Below are 19,719 nucleotides of genomic sequence, written 5' to 3' on the forward strand. Positions count from 1 at the left end.
TAAATATGAACTTGGTTGACCAGTCTCACGAATAAAGATCCGTGAGACCGTCTCACAAGATACATACTCAATTTTATTTAAGTTTTTGGCAACTTGACTACTTGAGAGTTGATTTTGGTGTTATTGTGGTTATATATTTTAAAGTACAAATATTATATTTTTTTAAAAAAAATTAGCATAATCAAAACATTATGAAGTCTACTAATGTGTTTTGGGACTATGTCTACTAATGTTATGTCTATAGCAAGAGATGCTTATAATAAAATTTAGCCTATGTTTAATTTTAGTTATAATTAGTAATATCATCATCGTTCACGCGAAAATTACCACCGGCCACGATATCACATTATCACGCGCCGATCACGCTACAGTTCGATTGTTATTAAAATAAATCAAATTTAATGTAATTATTTATTTCCAAATTCCAAACAGAACTGTATAAATGATCTCAAAAACTTATGAGAATGTCTCACTGGTCAATTTTTTGATACGGATCTCCTACCCGATCAGACCAATTAAAAAGTATTATTTTTATTCTAAAAATATTACTTTTCTGAATAGGATCGATTTATCTCATTGTTATATACATGTATTATACTATCTTACAAGAGATCTATTCAAATGAACAAAAACTCATATAAGATCGTCTCACATGTTAATTTTGTGAGACATATCTCTAACATTAATCGTTCCATGTAAAAATATTACTTGTATTTCTAAAATATTAATTTTCATTGTAAATATGACTCAGATAAACTCGTTTCATAAATATAAATCCGTAAAAATATCTTACAAGAAATTTACTCTTATATAGTGAAAATTTTAAAACTGCTTTGTAAGTTGGCCTAGATAAAATTAAAATCTTCTAATTAATCAAAATTTACTGTAGTTTAATAACTTGTATTTAAATTGAATAAAGATACATGTTATTTAAATCACAACTTGTTTATTTTTAAAATGATACAAAACCATAAAATATTAAATATCTTTTGAATATATAAATCGAAAGCCATCAGTACTCTTGACATTTTGTCATCTACACCAGCTTGGTTTTCTGTTTCATTCTCTCCTGAGAAAACTTCTTCAATGAAGTTTCAAGCTTCTGAAATTCTCTCAGGAAAATTACAAACCCGAAAAAGATCCCCCAAGTTTCTCTCAATACTTATATTCTTTATTCTAATTTTCACACTATATTTCCCTTTCTTCCCAAAGAAATTAGCTCTACCTTTCATTATCACATATTACGACAAACCCTCGGAGAACACCATAATTTTAGCTGACGGAGATAAACAACGACGCCCGACAGTGGCGTATCGTCGGCCAGTAACCCACCACCACTACCACTACCAATCACCGCCAAGGCTGACTCCAAAGCCAAAACCCCAGGAAAAAAGAGTAGAAAAGTCCCGAACAGCGGCGATCCTGGTACAACCTGCGACTTGTTTTCCGGGGAGTGGGTGCCGAATCCCGGCGGCCCGTATTACACGAACGCGATATGTCAAACGATACAGGAGCATCAGAACTGCATGAAATTCGGGCGGCCCGACACGGGGTTCATGAAATGGAGATGGAGGCCCGATGACTGCGAGCTCCCCATATTCGACCCGCACAAGTTCTTGGAACTGGTGAAGGGGAAATCCTTGGGCTTCGTTGGAGATTCAGTCGCGAGAAATCACATGCAATCTCTGATTTGCCTTCTGTCGCGAGTAAGTATACATCTCCATCTAATTCTCTGTCATAATTAACTAGTAATTAATTTCGATCAAGACTTGATTTTTGGGTAATTTCTTGATCAATTTTTTTTTTTTTTACATGAAGTGACATTTATCTATTACATATGATAAAAAAATGAGTGAGTCTCGTGTGACCGTCTCATGAATCATAATCTGTGAGACGAGTTAATCCTACCCATATTCACAATAAAAAATAATACTCTTAGCATAAAAAGTAATACTTATTCATGAGTGACCCAGATAAGAGATCCGTCTCAGAAATACGACCGGTGAGACCGTCTCACACAAGTTTTTACCTAAAAAAATTGAAAAATTATATATCTAATATTTATCGATATTAAATATGTATTATGAATTTGCAGCACATTAAAACTCTTTTTAATCACTCTATTGTGATATAATTAAGTTTTATTATTTCTAGGAAGAATATTACGAATGTGACAAAATACAACTGACGATTTATTTTTTAATTGCTTAGCTAATATGGTTGTAACACAAAAAGTTAGAGCCGACCCTTTTTGCAATCGTCCAATCAAATATTTACTTGGTAAATAAATGTATTTTTTTTATATGTTTAAATTTATAAATAATAGATATTTGATTAGGTCTCGTCTTTATCTATGAGACGGATCAACCCTACATATATTCACAATAAAAAGTAATATTCTTAACATAAAAATTAATATTTTTTATGGATGATCCAAATAAAATATAAGCATCACAAAATACGACTCGGGAGACCTATTTATACAAGTTTTTGCCTAGATTTTTTAAAAATGAATACGACTAATTATATGGTTATATGTCATGTTTTTTTTACCTATACGGTCAAATTAATAGATACTGAAGATCGGCACAACTAACAAACTATTAATTAGTTTCTAGGTATTTTCATATACAAACTAATTAATATCACAAATTGAGACTTAATTTTTGTATATAAAATAGATTAAAATATTTTAGAAACTTGTAGATCTCTTGTGAGACTTTATCCGTGAGACGAGTCAATTTTGCTCATATTTACAATAATGAGTAATATTTTTGACATAAAAATAATATTTTTTATGGATGACCCAAATAGAAGATCTGTCTCACAAAATTAACTCGTGATACTGTCTCACAAAAGTTTTTGTATTTAGAAACATAGACTTTAGCCTTGGTATACATATTTTTATGTTAGAGTAGGACTCATGTGAGACCGTCTCACGAATACTAATCTGTGAGACGGGTCAACCTTACCCATATTCACAATAAAAAGTAATACTTTTAGCATAAAAAGTAATACTTTTTCATGTATGACCCAAATAAGAGATCCGTCTCACAAATATAACCCGTGAGACCGTCTCACACAAGTTTTTGCCTTTATGTTATTAGGCGAGCTATCTTTATCAAATCTTATTATAATTATCATCATATTGTAATTAATTACATCCCATTATTGTTTCTACAATTTTATTTAAATAATTGGGGATTTAATTCAGACTTCCAATTAGGTTGGTGGTTTGTTTCTTGTGCTAGAACGAAACTATGTTTTAACCAACTTTTTATTTTCTTCTTCTTTAAATCTAAAGAACAAGCGTATTTGACTCACCCATCCAAGTAATTTAGAATTATAATTATAAGTTGATGTGTGAGTTTGACCAGCCTTATCACTATTCTAAAATCAATTATTCAGTAGTTCCAATAAAAGATATGATATTTAATCACAAAAAAATTGTGAGATTATCGACGAGTCAATTTTGTGAGATCGATATCCGACACAACTCAACCTATAAAAAATATTATTTTTTATGTCAGAGGTATTAATTTCCATGGCATGTATGGACCAGATTGATGTGTCTCGGATCTCACAAGAGACTTATTAATATTTAATTATATTATAAAAATTAATTTGTCACGTTAAGCTGTAAGAGTTAAAATTTTAAAATCAATTTATGATTCCATTTAAGATTAATATCGTTTTATGATTATTTATCTTAATCTCATTGAACTGGACTAGTTGCGGAATCTTGTACAGATACTCAATAAATATGAACACATAAAACAATACTAAAGTTATATAAATAATCTACCGTAGATCTCTTGTGAGACGGTTTCACAAATCTTTATCTACGAGACGGGTCAATCCTACCAATATTGACAATAATAAGTAATACTCTTAGCATAAAAATTAATATTTTTTAATGGATGACTTAAATAAGAGAGATGTCTCACAAAAATTACGAATCGTGAGATCATCTCACACAAGTTTTTGTCAATAATTCGAGTAAAAAAATATTTTCACAACAAATTAATGGAAATACAATTTATATATATATATTAATTTTTTTGGATGAATATATATATTAAATTTGAATTATCGTAGGTTGTCCGCCCGCTGGATGTCTCCAAGCCAACGGACGAAAACATTCTCTACCAATACACACAATACAAATTCAACATCTCCATCATCTCCTCGCCTTATTTGGTCCGAACACGAAGATCCGATCCCAACGATATCACTCGCCCTTACCATCTCTACCTCGACGAATTCGACGAGACGTGGACCGCAAAAATCGCCACTTTCGACTTCTTGATCATCTCCGCCGGCCACTGGTTCTTCCGCCCCACGTACTTCTACCTCAACCGCAGCCTGGCCGGCTGCCTCTACTGCTCCGATCCCAATATCACCCAGATGGCGTCGACCTTCAGCTACAGATGGGCCTTCCGCACGGCGTTCCGGGCGATCAACAGAGCCCGGGAATTCAAAGGCGTGGCGTTTCTGAGGACTTTTGCTCCGTCGCATTTCGAGGGCGGCCCGTGGGATAAGGGCGGGGACTGTGCGCGGACGGCGCCGTTTGGGAGGAATGGCAAGGAATTGGAGGGTTATGAGTTGGATATGTATAGGGTACAGATGGAGGAGCTGGGAGTTGCGCAGACCGTTGGGAGGAGAACTGGAGTGAGATTCAGGTTGTTTGATGCGACGAAGCCGATGGTGTTGAGGGCGGATGGGCATCCGAGTAAATATGGGCACTGGCCAGGGGTAAATCAGACCATTCCGAATGATTGTGTTCATTGGTGTTTGCCTGGTCCGATTGATTCTTGGAATGATATGTTACAAGAGTTGGTGAGGAGAGAAGTGGTGAATAGTCATCCATTTAGTTAATTTTTTTATTTTAAAAAAAAGGTAAATCAGAAAATTAAGTTGAAAATATTAAATAAATATATCTAATATTGAGTTTTGGCTCGATTTATGGATTTGGTGAGAGGATTTAAAATAAATTCTAAATTATTTCAAATTCTATAGAATATTAAGTTCATGAATTTAAAAAACAAGCTTAACATAAATGATATAAAATAATGGATTCAAATATCTTAAATTCATACATACAAACAGTAGAATCTTTGAATCGTGTGACAACTAAAACATTAGTAAGACCATTATTGCTTCCCTATACTCAAGTTGCCAATAATTATATAAACTTGTAACTTATGAGAATAAAACACGGGATTTTGACACAAATTGCGAGATCAAATATTTTCCGCTGTACAAAAACTATAGTTAATGATAGTAACACAAATTAAATAATTGAAACAATATAATCACCCAATTGCTACATTTCAAATACTCTTATTACATAGGCAATTATTATTTCTCAATACAAATATCATTCCATACAATTAACACACACTAGCATTTATCATTTTATCCCTTAGTTTTTTTATCGGTATTTGACACCACTTGAATGTAAAATTAAATAACATACAGATACTATCTAATATAATAGAAAAAGGTGTGTAAACGTGTATTGAGACGATTATATTTGGTACATGAAAATACTTTTTATGCTAGAGTATACCTGAAGGTTGACTGTATATAAGATAGAAAAATTATAAAAAAATATTGATAGTTATAATATTTGGTCTGATTATAAATATAGTTTCTTAATTTAATTTGAGATAAAGTGAAAATGATCATTTTGTCCTCTTAACAATTTATAAAATATTAATAATAATAATTTTAAGTAGTAATATCAGTAATTTTTAAAATCAATAAATTTTTTGATTGATATAAGATAAATAATTAGGTCTATAAATAATAATATGACCAAGTAAACGTGGGATTGTTATAAGATTATCAATGGATTAATAGTATATATATTCAAACGGTGTCTTTATGTATGAATGGGAACATGTGTTATAAAAAAACAATCTCAAACTCCTATTGCATTTGCAATTTTCAATAAATAAACAGCGTTTATTTATGAAAGAATAAATAAAATTAATTTTTTTATAAATATGATTTAGTCAATTACATTTTAACCAAACTAAAGCTAATTAACTCGTTAAGTACATTTCTATATATTTGAACAGCTGAAATTTATAATATTTAATAACAATATAAATAAAGAAATCTATATATGTTGGGATTTAATAATTAAATATGTTAGGAGAGCGATTGATACATATGCTATTTTGGTTGCTTTTCGGTTTTAAAAATTTAAATTGCCAATTTATCATCAACGATCATTTTTGATAACGCGACGAACACTCGATTTTACAAATGCATCGGGGTCAATATCACGTGTTCGATCTTAAATCAATGGGTTGTAAAGAATGAAATTACTAAGAGAGTTTATTGAGACACGAGGGATAAGAGAGCCAATATAATTAAATATATTTCCCCGTCTCAAATTTAATGTTAAATTGCTACGATTTCATTTTTTAAAATTTTATTGCAAATAATTTATTTTTTTTATAAAAAAATATTTAATAATATTAAATTATATGCCATAACAAATAGTTGAAAATTTAGTTTTTTTTTAAAAAAAATTAAAATAAATATAATAAGCAGTGATATAAAAAAAGTTATAAAGTAAAATGTGGAGTATTATTTCATATACTCTTGTGTGAATTCTTGCTAGTGTTTGGATATAATTTTAGAAATTTATTATCTGTGAAATTATATATATGGTCACGTGGTGGAGTGGCGGAATGAATTATAACTATTCCATTATAAATATTTCTGTTTTTTAAATTATTTTTTGATAATTTGTTTTTTATTATATATAAAAAATGAAGAAATAGTCACTTCAAGTGGCGATTTTGATATATGTGTCGCCGTTTTCTTTACAACTGATGGCCTGCATGATTGATAACTCACGTAACAAATATTTATTATCTCTTCCCATTATATATATCTAATCAAGATTCATTACTCAAAAAGCAAGAATGAAGAAGAAACTAGAGGTGGATGAGTAATATTTACATGTTTAGCAGCTGAATGTTATTTCAAAGTGTGAAGCGAGTTAGGATAGTAAAGAGCTTGTCACCAATAACGGCAGCATGCAAGGCTGCAGGTAAGATCTAAAACAGTCCAGACTTTCGACAATTCAAAAATGGTTTTATGCAGTATCCGTCGCCTGCTATATTGTGGGTTACATTCTTTTAGCATATATAAAGCATTTCAAGTATCTCCTAGAACATGTTGTCTTATTCAGTCTTGGATGTTTTATTGGATGGCCAATTATGCTGGTTATCCTGAAAGTTTGTAATTTGGTCGAATCCAAAGTTCACGAAGGAGCTAGCTATCTATTCGGAGTAGGATTCCTGATTCTTCAACTGGTTCTAAATCCGTTGTCGTAGGTAATTTACAATTGTTGTAACTAACGGTGTTGTTGAAAATGCGTACAACCACAACGGATAAAAACCGTTGTCGTTTCCACTATTTGCGACGGTTTTTGAAAAACCGTCTCTAATTAGCGACAGTTAGCGAGGATTATACCCTCGCTAATTAACGACGGTTTATGATCACCGTCGCCATAATAAATCATCACTAATTAGCGATGGTTTAACAAACCGCCGCTACAATTTGCGGCGGTTTACCATAAAGTTCGTCGCTATGTTTAGCGATGATTTTTCATGATTTCTGTCGCTATGTTTTCAGTAAAATAAAAAAAATTACTTTTAATAATATAATAAATATAAAAAAACTTACAATCAGACTATACTAACAATATTTATGATCTTAACTAACACTTAAAATTTACAAAAAATTAAAACAAAAAAATTTACCATAAATCAAAACTAAAATAGTCTAAGAGAGAAAAATTTAAGTGTTATAAAGTGGTGTGGAGGAAAATGGACTGAAAATACGTATATTTATAGACAATTTGCGACTGGTTTTTGATTAAACCGTCGCTAATTTAAAAATTGCGACGGTTTTGCCAATACCGTAGCTAACTGTAGGGACGGTTTTACTAAGACCGTTGTCATAGGTACGTTGTTGATTGTGATTTTTCTTATAGTGACTAGTTTTAAGATGGTCCAGACTTTCGCCAATTCAAAAATAGTCATGTGCAGCATTTGTCGCCTGCTATCTTGTGGTTTACATTCTTTTTAGCATATATAAAGCCTTTCGAGTATCTCCTAGAACATGTTGTCTTGTTCATTCTTGGATGTTTTATTGGATGGCCAATTATGCTGGTTATCCTGAAAGTTTGTAATTTGGTCGAATCCAAAGTTCAAGGAGGAACTAGTTATCGATTTAGAGTAGGATTCCTGATTCTTCAGCTAGTTCTAATGATTGTATTCAATGTCAGTGCTACTACAACAAAAACGGCATAAGTCCGTTGTCGTATGTAATTCACAACTGTTGTAACTGATGTTGTTCAAAGTTCGTTCAACCACAACGGATAAAACCTTTGTCGTTTCTACTATTTGCGACGGTTTATCAAAAACTGTCGCTAATTAGCGACGGTTAGCGACAAATTATACCGTCGCCAATTAGAAATTTGCTACATTTTTTGATTAAACCGTTGCTAATTTAAAAATTGCGGCGGTTTGGCCGAAACCGTGGCTAAAGTTAGCGACGATTTTGCCAAAACCGTAGCTAACTGTAGCGACGGTTTTACTAAGACCGTTATCGTTGGTGCATTGTTGATTGTGATTTTTCTTGTAGTGACTAGTTCTAAGATGGTCCAAACTTTCGCCAATTCAAAATTGGTCTTGTGCAGCATCCGTCGCCTGCTATCTTGTGGGTTACATTCTTTTTAGCATATATAAAGCCTTTCGAGTATCTCCCAGAACATGTTGTCTTGTTCAATCTTGGATGTTTTATTGGACGACCAATTATTCTGGTTATCCTTAAAGTTTGTAAATTGATCGAATCCAAAGTTCGAAAAAGGGCTAGCTATCGATTTAGAATAGGATTCCTGATTTTTCAGCTAGTTCTAATGATTGTATTCAATGTTAGTGCTACTACAACAAAAACGGTATGATCACCTTGGCTAAACTTAGCGAGGGACATCATATTAAACCGTTGCTACAATTCGCGACGGTTTACCATAAAGTACGTCGCTAATTTTAGCGACGGTTTTTCATGATGTCCGTCGCTATGTTTTTCAGTAAAATAAAAAAATTACTTTTAATAATTTAATAAATATAAAAAAAACTTACAATCAGAATATACTAAAAATATTTATGGTCTTAACTAATACCTAAAAATTTACAGAAAATTGAAACGAAAAATTTTCCCTAATTCGAAACTGAAATAGTCTGAGAGAGAAAAATTTTAAGTGTTGTGAAGTAGTGTGGAGGAAAATGGACTGAAAATGCGGATATTTATAGACAATTTGCGACAGTTTTTGATTAAACCGTCACTAATTTAAAAATTTCGACTGTTTGGCCAACACCGTCTCACACAAATTTTTGCCAAAAAAATTATAAGTAAAATGTGGAGTATTATTTCATATACTTGTGTGAATTCTTGCTAGTGTTTGGATAGAATTTTAGAAATTTATTATTTGAGAAATTATAAATATGGTCACGTGGTGGAGTAGCGGAATGAAATATCACTATTCCATTATAAATATTTATGTTTTTTAAATTATTTTTTGATTATTTGTTTTTTATTATTATTACATATAAAAAATGGGGAAAGAGTCACTTCAAGCGGCAGACTGTGATATATGCGCCGCATTTTTCTTTACAACGGCTGGCCTGCATGATTGATAACTCACGTAACAAATTTCTGTTATTTCTTCCCATTATATATATCTACTCAAAATTTATTACTCAAAAATCAAGAATGAATAAGGAACTAGAGGTGAGTGAGTAATATATATATGCCAAACAAATTATAAGTAAAATGTGGAGTATTATTTCATATACTTGTGTGAATTCTTGCTAGTGTTTGGATAGAATTTTAGAAATTTATTATTTGAGAAATTATAAATATGGTCACGTGGTGGAGTAGCGGAATGAAATATCACTATTCCATTATAAATATTTATGTTTTTTAAATTATTTTTTGATTATTTGTTTTTTATTATTACATATAAAAAATGGGAAAGAGTCACTTCAAGCGACAGACTGTGATATATGCGCCGCATTTTTCTTTACAACGGCTGGCCTGCATGATTGATAACTCACGTAACAAATTTCTGTTATTTCTTCCCATTATGTATATCTACTCAAAATTTATTACTCAAATCAGAATGAATAAGGAACTAGAGGTGAGTGAGTATATATATATATATATATATATATATATATATATATATATATATATATATATATATATATATATTGATAAATCTTGTTTCCCCTTTTAGCAGCTGAATGTTATTTCAAAGTGAGAAGCGAGTTAGGACAGTAAAGAGCTTGCACCATCAACGATAGCTTGCTAGGCTGCAGGTAAGATCGAAATCTAACTTTCATATATATACATATCTAAAGTTGAATCATCAGAAACTAGGTGAACATAGCTTTTTCTTTTCTTCAAACACACGAACGAATTTGAACTTATTAAATATCGATTTTAATCTTCTAGAATTTAATTCAACAATATTTTCTTCACATAGTTTCAAAATATTACTTTATATTTTTATAAAGATGTATAAAATTATTAAGTTATCTTATGTAATTTGATCGAATGACAAAAGATAAATTAAGTCTTATTATGCATATATTTATAGATAATTTGTGACGTTTTTTGATTAAACATTCGCTAATTTAAAAATTGCGACGGTTTGGCCAAAACCGTAGCTAACTGTAGCGAGAGTTTTACTAAGACCATTATCGTATGTGCGTTGTAGATTGTGATTTTTCTTATAGTGACTAGTTCTAAGATGGTCCAGATTTTCGCCAATTCAAAAATGGTCTTGTGCAGCATCCGTCGCCTGCTATCTTGTGGTTTACATTCTTTTATCATATATAAAGCCTTTCGAGTATCTCCTAGAACATGTTGTCTTGTTCAGTCTTGGAAGTTTTATTCGATGGCCAATTTTGCTGGTTATCCTGAAAGTTTGTAATTTGGTCAAATACAAAGTTCAAAAAGGAGCTAGCTATCGATTTAGAGTAGGATTCCTGATTTTTCAGCTGGTTCTAATGATTGTATTCAATGTCAGTGCTACTACAACAAAAAAACGACATACGTAGTTAATTTACAACTGTTGTAACTGATGGTATTGTTGAAAATGCGTACAACCACAACAGATAAAAATAGTTGTCTTTTCTGTTATTTGCGACGGTTTACCGTCGCTAAGCGAGGATTATACCCTCGCTAATTAGCGACGGTTTATGATCACCATCGCCATAATAAATCGTCGCTAATTAGCGACGGTTTAACATACCGTCGCTACAATTTGCGATGGTTTACCATAAAATCCGTTACAAATTTTAGCGATGGTTTTTCATGATTTCTGTTGTCGTAGGTGTGTTGTTGATTGCGATTTTTCTTGTAGTGACTAGTTCTAAGATAGTCCAGACTTTTGTCAATTCAAAGATGGTCTTGTGCAGCATCCGTCGCCTGTCATCTTGTGAATTACATTCTTTTTAGCATATATAAAGCCTTTCGAGTATCTCCTAGAACATGTTTTCTTGTTCAGTCTTGGATGTTTTATTGGATGGCCAATTTTGCTGGTTATCCTGAGAGTTTGTAATTTGGTCAAATACAAAGTTCAAGAAGGAGCTAGCTATCGATTAGAGTAGAATTCCTGATTTTTCAGCTGGTTCTAATGTTTGTATTCAGTGTCAGTGCTACTACAACAAAAAACGGCAAACGAGAACGGATAAAATCCGTTGTCGTAGTTAATTTACAATTGTTGTAACTGATGGTATTGTTGAAAATGCGTACAACCACAACAGATAAAAAATGTTGTCTTTTCTGTTATTTGCGACGGTTTACCGTCGCTAAGCGAGGATTATACCCTCGCTAAATAGCGACGGTTTATGATCACCGTCGCCATAATAAATCGTCGCTAATTAGCGACGGTTTAACATACCGTCGCTACAATTTGCGACGGTTTACCATAAAGCCGTTACAAATTTTAGCGATGGTTTTTCATGATTTCTGTTGTCGTAGTTGTGTTGTTGATTCTGATTTTTCATGTAGTGACTAGTTCTAAGATAGTCCAGAATTTTGCCAATTCAAAGATGGTCTTGTGCAGAATCCGTCGCCTGTTATCTTGTGGGTTACATTCTTTTTAGCATATATAAAGCCTTTCGAGTATCTCCTAGAACATGTTGTCTTGTTCATTCTTGGATGTTTTATTGGATGGCCAATTATGCTGGTTATCCTGAAAGTTTGTAATTTGGTCGAATCCAAAGTTCAAGGAGGAGCTAGCTATCGATTTAGAGTAGGATTCCTGATTCTTCAGCTGGTTCTAATGATTGTATTCAATGTCAGTGCTACTACAACAAAAACGGCATAAGACAACGGATAAAATCTGTTGTCGTATGTGATTCACAACTGTTGTAACTGATGTTGTTGTTGAAAGTTCGTTCAACCACAACGGATATAAACCTTTGTCGTTTCTACTATTTGCGACGATTTATCAAAAACTGTCGCTAATTAGCGACGGTTAGCGACAAATTATACCGTCGCCAATTAGCAATTTGCAACGTTTTTTTTTATTAAACCGTTGCTAATTTAAAAATTGCGGCGGTTTGGCCGAAACCGTCGCTAAAGTTAGCGACGGTTTTGCCAAAACCGTAGCTAACTGTACCGACGGTTTTATTAAGACTGTTTTCGTTGGTGTATTGTTGATTGTGATTTTTCTTGTAATGACTAGTTCTAAGATGGTCAAGACTTTCGCCAATTCAAAAATGGTCTTGTGCAGCATCCGTCGCCTGTTATCTTGTGGGTTACATTCTTTTTAGCATATATAAAGCCTTTCGAGTATCTCACAGAACATGTTGTCTTGTTCAATCTTGGATGTTTTATTGGATGACCAATTATTCTGGTTATCGTGAAAGTTTGTAATTTGATCGAATCTAAAGTTCGAAAAAGGGCTAGCTATCGATTTAGAATAGGATTCCTGATTTTTCAGCTAGTTCTAATGATTGTATTCAATGTTAGTGCTACTACAACAAAAACGGTATGATCACCTTGGCTAAACTTAGCGAGTGACATCGTATTATGACCGTTATCGTATGTGCGTTGTAGATTGTGATTTTTCTTATAGTGACTAGTTCTAAGATGGTCCAGATTTTCGCCAATTCAAAAATGGTCTTGTGCAGCATCCGTAGCCTGATATCTTGTGGGTTACATTCTTTTAGCATATATAAAGCCTTTCAAGTATCTCCTAGAACATGTTGTCTTGTTCAGTCTTGGATGTTTTATTGGATGGCCAATTTTGCTGTTTATCCTGAAAGTTTGTAATTTGGTCAAATACAAAGTTCAAGAAAGAGCTGGCTATCGATTTAGAGTAGGATTCCTGATTTTTCAGCTGGTTCTAATGTTTGTATTCAATGTCAGTGCTACTACAACAAATAAACGGTATACGACAACGGATTTTATCCGTTGTCGTAGTTAATTTACAATTGTTGTAACTGATGGTATTGTTGAAAATGCGTACAACCACAACAGATAAAAAATGTTGTCTTTTCTGTTATTTGCGACGGTTTACCGTCGCTAAGCGAGGATTATACCCTCGCTAATTAGCGACGGTTTATGATCACTGTCGCCATAATAAATCGTCGCTAATTAGCGACGGTTTAACATACCGTCGCTACAATTTGCGACGGTTTACCATAAAATCCGTTGCAAATTTTAGCGATGGTTTTTCATGATTTCTGTTGTCGTAGGTGTGTTGTTGATTCTGATTTTTCATGTAGTGACTAGTTCTAAGCTAGTCCAGACTTTTGCCAATTCAAAGATGGTCTTGTGCAGCATTTGTCGCCTGCTATCTTGTGGGTTACATTCTTTTTAGCATATATAAAGCCTTTCGAGTATCTCCTAGAACATGTTGTCTTGTTCATTCTTGGATGTTTTATTGGATGGCCAATTATGCTGGTTATCCTGAAAGTTTGTAATTTGGTCGAATCCAAAGTTCAAAGAAGAGCTAGCTATCGATTTAGAGTAGGATTTCTGATTCTTCAGCTGGTTCTAATGATTTTATTTAATGTCAGTGCTACTACAACAAAAACGGTTTATCAAAAAACTGTCGCTAATTAGCGACGGTTAGCGACATATTATACAGTCGCCAATTAGCAATTTGCAATGTTTTTTTTTAAACCGTTGCTAATTTAAAAATTACGGCGGTTTGGCCGAAACCGTCGCTAAATTTGGTGACGGTTTTGCCAAAACTGTAGCTAACTGTAGCGACGGTTTTACTAAGACCATTTTCGTTGGTGTATTATTGATTGTGATTTTTCTTGTAATGGCTAGTTCTAAGATGGTCCAGACTTTCGCCAATTCAAAAATGGTCTTGTGCAGCATCCGTCGCCTGCTATCTTGTGGGTTGCATTCTTTTTAGCATATATAAAGCCTTTCGAGTATCTCCCAGAACATGTTGTCTTGTTCAATCTTGGATGTTTTATTGGATGACCAATTATTCTGGTTATTGTGAAACTTTGTAATTTGATCGAATCTAAAGTTCGAAAAAGGGCTAGCTATCGATTTAGAATATGATTCCTGATTTTTCAGCTAGTTCTAATGATTGTATTCAATGTTAGTGCTACTACAACAAAAGCTGTATGATCACCTTGGCTAAACTTAGCGAGGGACATCGTATTAAACCGTCGCTACAATTCGCGATGGTTTACCATAAAATACGTCGCTAATTTTAGCAACGGTTTACCATAAAATACGTCGCTAATTTTAGCTGACGGTTTTTCATGATGTCCGTTGCTATGTTTTTCAGTAAAATAAAAAATTACTTTTAATAATTTAATAAATATAAAAAAACTTACAATCAGAATATACTAAAAATATTTATGGTCTTAACTAATACTTAAAAATTTACAGAAAATTGAAACGAAAAAATTTGCTCTAATTCGAAACTAAAATAGTCTAAGAGAGAAAAATTTTAAGTGTTGTGAAGTAGTGTGGAGGAAAATGGACTGAAAATGCGGATATTTATAGACAATTTGCGACAGTTTTTGATTAAACCGTCGCTAATTTAAAAATTTCGACTGTTTGGCCAACACCGTCTCACATTTGCCAAAAAAATTATAAGTAAAATGTGGAGTATTATTTCATATACTTGTGTGAATTCTTGCTAGTGTTTGGATAGAATTTTAGAAATTTATTATTTGAGAAATTATAAATATGGTCACGTGGTGGAGTAGCGGAATGAAATATCACTATTCCATTATAAATATTTATGTTTTTTAAATTATTTTTTGATTATTTGTTTTTTATTATTATATATATAATGGGGGTGACAAGCTCTTTACTGTCCTAACTCGCTTCTCACTTTGAAATAACATTCAGCTGCTAGGTAAACATAGCTTTTTCTTTTCTTCAAACACACGAACGAGTTTGAACTTATTAAATATCGATTTTAATCTTCTAGAATTTAATTCAACAATATTTTCTTCACATAGTTTCAAAATATTACTCTATATTTTTATAAAGATGTATAAAATTATTGATTTATCTTATAGAATTTGATCGAATGACAAAAGATAATTTAAGTCTTATTATGCGTATATTTATAGATAATTTGTGAAGTTTTTTGATTAAACATTCGCTAATTTAAAAATTGCGACGGTTGGCCAAAAACCGTAGCTAACTGTAGCGACAGTTTTACTAAGACCGTTATCGTATGTGCGTTGTAGATTGTGATTTTTCTTATAGTGACTAGTTCTAAGATGGTCCAGATTTTCGACAATTCAAAAATGGTCTTGTGCAGTATCCGCCGCCTGCTATCTTGTTGCTTACATTCATTTAGCATATATAAAGCCTTTCGAGTATCTCCTAGAACATGTTGTCTTGTTCAGTCTTGGATGTTTTATTGGATGGCCAATTTTTCTGGTTATCCTGAAAGTTTGTAATTTGGTCAAATACAAAGTTCAAGAAGGAAGCTAGCTATCGATTTAGAGTAGGATTCCTGATTTTTCAGCTGGTTTTAATGATTGTATTCAATGTCAGTGCTACTACAACAAAAAACGGCATATGACAACGGATAAAATCCGTTGACGTAGTTAATTTACAACTGTTGTAACTGATGGTATTGTTGAAAATGCGTACAACCACAACGGATAAAAACCGTTGTCTTTTCTGTTATTTGCGACGGTTTACCGTCGCTAAGCGAGGATTATACCCTAGCTAATTAGCGACGGTTTAGGATCACAGTCGCCATAATAAATCATCGCTAATTAGCAACGGTTTAACATACCGTCGCTACAATTTGCGACGGTTTACCATAAAATACGTTACAAATTTTAGCGATGGTTTTTCATGATTTCTGTTGTCGTAGGTGTGTTGTTGATTGTGATTTTTCTTGTAGTGACTAGTTCTAAGATGGTCCAGACTTTCGGCAATTCAAAGATGGTCTTGTGCAGCATCCGTCGCCTGCTATCTTGGGGGTTACATTCTTTTAGCATATAAAAATCCTTTCGAGTATCTCCTAGAACATGTTGTCTTGTTCAGTCTTGGATGTTTTATTGGATGGTCAATTGTGCTGGTTATCCTGAAAGTTTGTAATTTGGTCGAATTCAAAGTTCAAGAAGGAGCTAGCTATCACTTTAGAGTAGGATTCCAGATTCTTCAGCTGGTTCTAAAGATTGCATTCAATTTCAGTGCTACTACAACAAAAACGGCAAATGTTGTCGTTTCTACTATTTGCGACGGCAAACAGTAATTTACTACTTTTGTAACTGATGGTGTTGATGAAAATTCGTACATCCACAACGGATAAAAACCGTTGTCGTTTCTACTATTTGCGATGGTTTATCAAAAACCGTCACTAATTACGACGGTTAGCGAGGATTATACCTTGCTAATGAGCGACGGTTTATGATCACCGTCGTCATAATAAATCGTCGCTAATTAGCGACGATTTAACATACCATCGCTACAATTTGCGATGGTTTACCATAAAGTCCGTCGCTAATTTTAACAATGTTTTTTCATTATTTTCGTCGCTATGTTTTTCAGTAAAATAAAAAAAAGTACTTTTAATAATTTAATAAAAATATAAAAAAAACTTAAAACTGACTATACTAACAATATTTATGATCTTAACTAACACTTAAAAATTTACAAAAAATTGAAATAAAAAAATTTACCATAATTCGAAACAAAAATAGTCTAAGAGGAAAAATTTTAAGTGTTGTAAAGTGGTGTGGAGGAAATGGACTGAAAATGCATATATTTATAGACAATTTACGACGGTTTTTGATTAAACCGTATCAAATTTAAAAATTGTGATGGTTTGGCCAAAACCGTCGCTAACTTTATCGACGGTTTTGCCAAAACCGCTGCTAACTGTAGCGACGGTTTTATTAAGACCATTGTCGTATGTGCGTTGTTGATTGTGATTTTTCTTATAGTAACTAGTTCTAAGATGGTCCAGACTTTCGCCAATTCAAAAATGGTCTTGTGCAGCATCCGTCGCCTGCTATTTTGTGGGTTACATTCTTTTAGCATATATAAAGCCTTTCGAGTATCTCCTAGAACATGTTGTCTTGTTCAGTCTTGGATGTTTTATTGGATGGTCAATTATGTTGGTTATCCTGTAAGTTTGTAATTTGGTCGAATCCAGAGTTCAAGAAGGAGCTATCTATCGATTTAGAGTAGGATTCATAATTTTTCAGCTGGTTCTAATGATGGTATTCAATGTCAATGCTGCTACAACAAAAACGACATACGACAACGGATAAAATCTGTTGTCATAGGTAATTTACAACTGTTGTAACTGATGGTATTGTTGAAAATGCGTACAACCACAACGGATAAAAATCGTTGTCGTTTCTACTATTTGCGACGGTTTATCAAAAATCGTTGCTAAGCGAGGATTATACCCTCGCTAATTAGCGACGGTTTATGATCACCTTCGCCGTAATAAATCGTCGCTACGGTATGTTAAATCGTCCCTAGTTAGCGACGGTTTAACATACCGTCGCTATAATTTGCGACGGTTTACCATAAAGTCCGTCGCTAATTTTAGCGATGGTTTTTCATGATTTCCGTCGCTATGTTTTTCAGTAAAAAAAAATTAATTTTAATAATTTAATATATATATATATATATATATATATATATATATATATATATATATATATATATATATATATATATAAAACTTACAATCAGACTATACTAACAATATTTATGATCTTAACTAACACTTAAAAATTTACAAAAAATTGAAACTAAAAACTTTACCATAAATAGAAACTAAAATTGTCTAAGTGGGAAAAATTTTAACTGTTGTGAAGTGGTGTGGAGAATAATGGACTGAAATTTTGTATAGTTATAGACAATTTGCGACGGTTTTTGATTAAACTGATGTTACTTTAAAAATTGCGACGGTTTGGCCAAAACCGTAGCTAACTGTAGCGAAGGTTTTACTAAGAACGTTGTCGTAGGTGCGTTGTTGATTGTGATTTTTCTTGTAGTGACTAGTTCTAAGATGGTCCAGATTTTGCCAATTCAAAAATGGTCTTGTGCAGCATCTGTCGCCTGCTATCTTGTGGGTTAAATTTTTTAGCACATATAAAGCCTTTCGAGTATCTCCTAGAACATGTTGTCTTGTTCAGTCTTGGATGTTTTATTGGATGGCCAATTTTGCTGGTTATCCTGAAAGTTGGTAATTTGGTCAAATACAAAGTTCAAGAAGGAGCTAGCTATCGATTTAGAGTAGGATTCCTGATTTTTCAGCTGTTCTAATGATTTTATTCAATGTCAGTGCTACTACAACAAAAAATGGCATACGACAACGGATAAAATAGTTAATTTACAAATGTTGTAACTCATGGTATTGTTGAAAATGCGTACAACCACAACGGATAAAAACCGTTGTCTTTTCTGTTATTTGCGACGGTTTACCGTTGCTAAGCGAGGATTATACCATCGCTAATTAGCGACGGTTTATGATCGCCGTCGCCATAATAAATCGTCGCTAATTAGTGATGGTTTAACATACCGTCGCTACAATTTGCGACGGTTTATCATAAAATCCGTTACAAATTTTAGCGATGGTTTTTCATGATTTCTGTTGTCGTAGATGTGTTGTTGATTGTGATTTTTCTTGTAGTGACTAGTTCTAAGATGGTCCAGACTTTCGCCAATTCAAAGATGGTCTTGTGCAGCATCTGTCGCCTGCTATCTTGTGGGTTACATTCTTTTAGCATATATAAAGCCTTTCGAGTATCTCCTAGAACATGTTGTCTTGTTCAGTTTTGGATGTTTTATTGGATGGACAATTTTGCTGGTTATCCTGAAAGTTTGTAATTTGGTCGAATACAAAGTTCAAGAAGGAGCTAGCTATCGATTTAGAGTAGGATTCCTGATTTTTCAGCTAGTTTCAATGATTGTATTCAATGTCAGTGCTACTACAACAAAAACGGCATACGACAACGGATAAAATCCGTTGTCATAGGTAATTTACAACTGTTGTAACAGATGTTTGTTGAAAATACTTACAACCACTACGGATAAAAATCGTTGACATTTCTGTTATTTGTGACGGTTTATCGAAAATCGTCGCTAAGCGAGGAATATACCCTCGCTAATTAGCGACGGTTTATGATCACCGTCACCATAATAAATCGT

General features: G+C 33.0%; 1 pseudogene; it reads left to right on the forward strand.

Annotated features, from left to right (window-relative positions):
• The first annotated feature begins 1,018 nt into the window (after positions 1 to 1,018).
• On the forward strand, positions 1,019 to 4,964 carry LOC140841588 (protein trichome birefringence-like 19; annotated as a pseudogene).
• Positions 4,965 to 19,719: the final 14,755 nt, after the last annotated feature.

This window comes from Primulina eburnea, chromosome 9, assembly GCF_022965805.1.
Source record: "Primulina eburnea isolate SZY01 chromosome 9, ASM2296580v1, whole genome shotgun sequence".
Taxonomy (NCBI): Eukaryota; Viridiplantae; Streptophyta; class Magnoliopsida; order Lamiales; family Gesneriaceae; genus Primulina; species Primulina eburnea.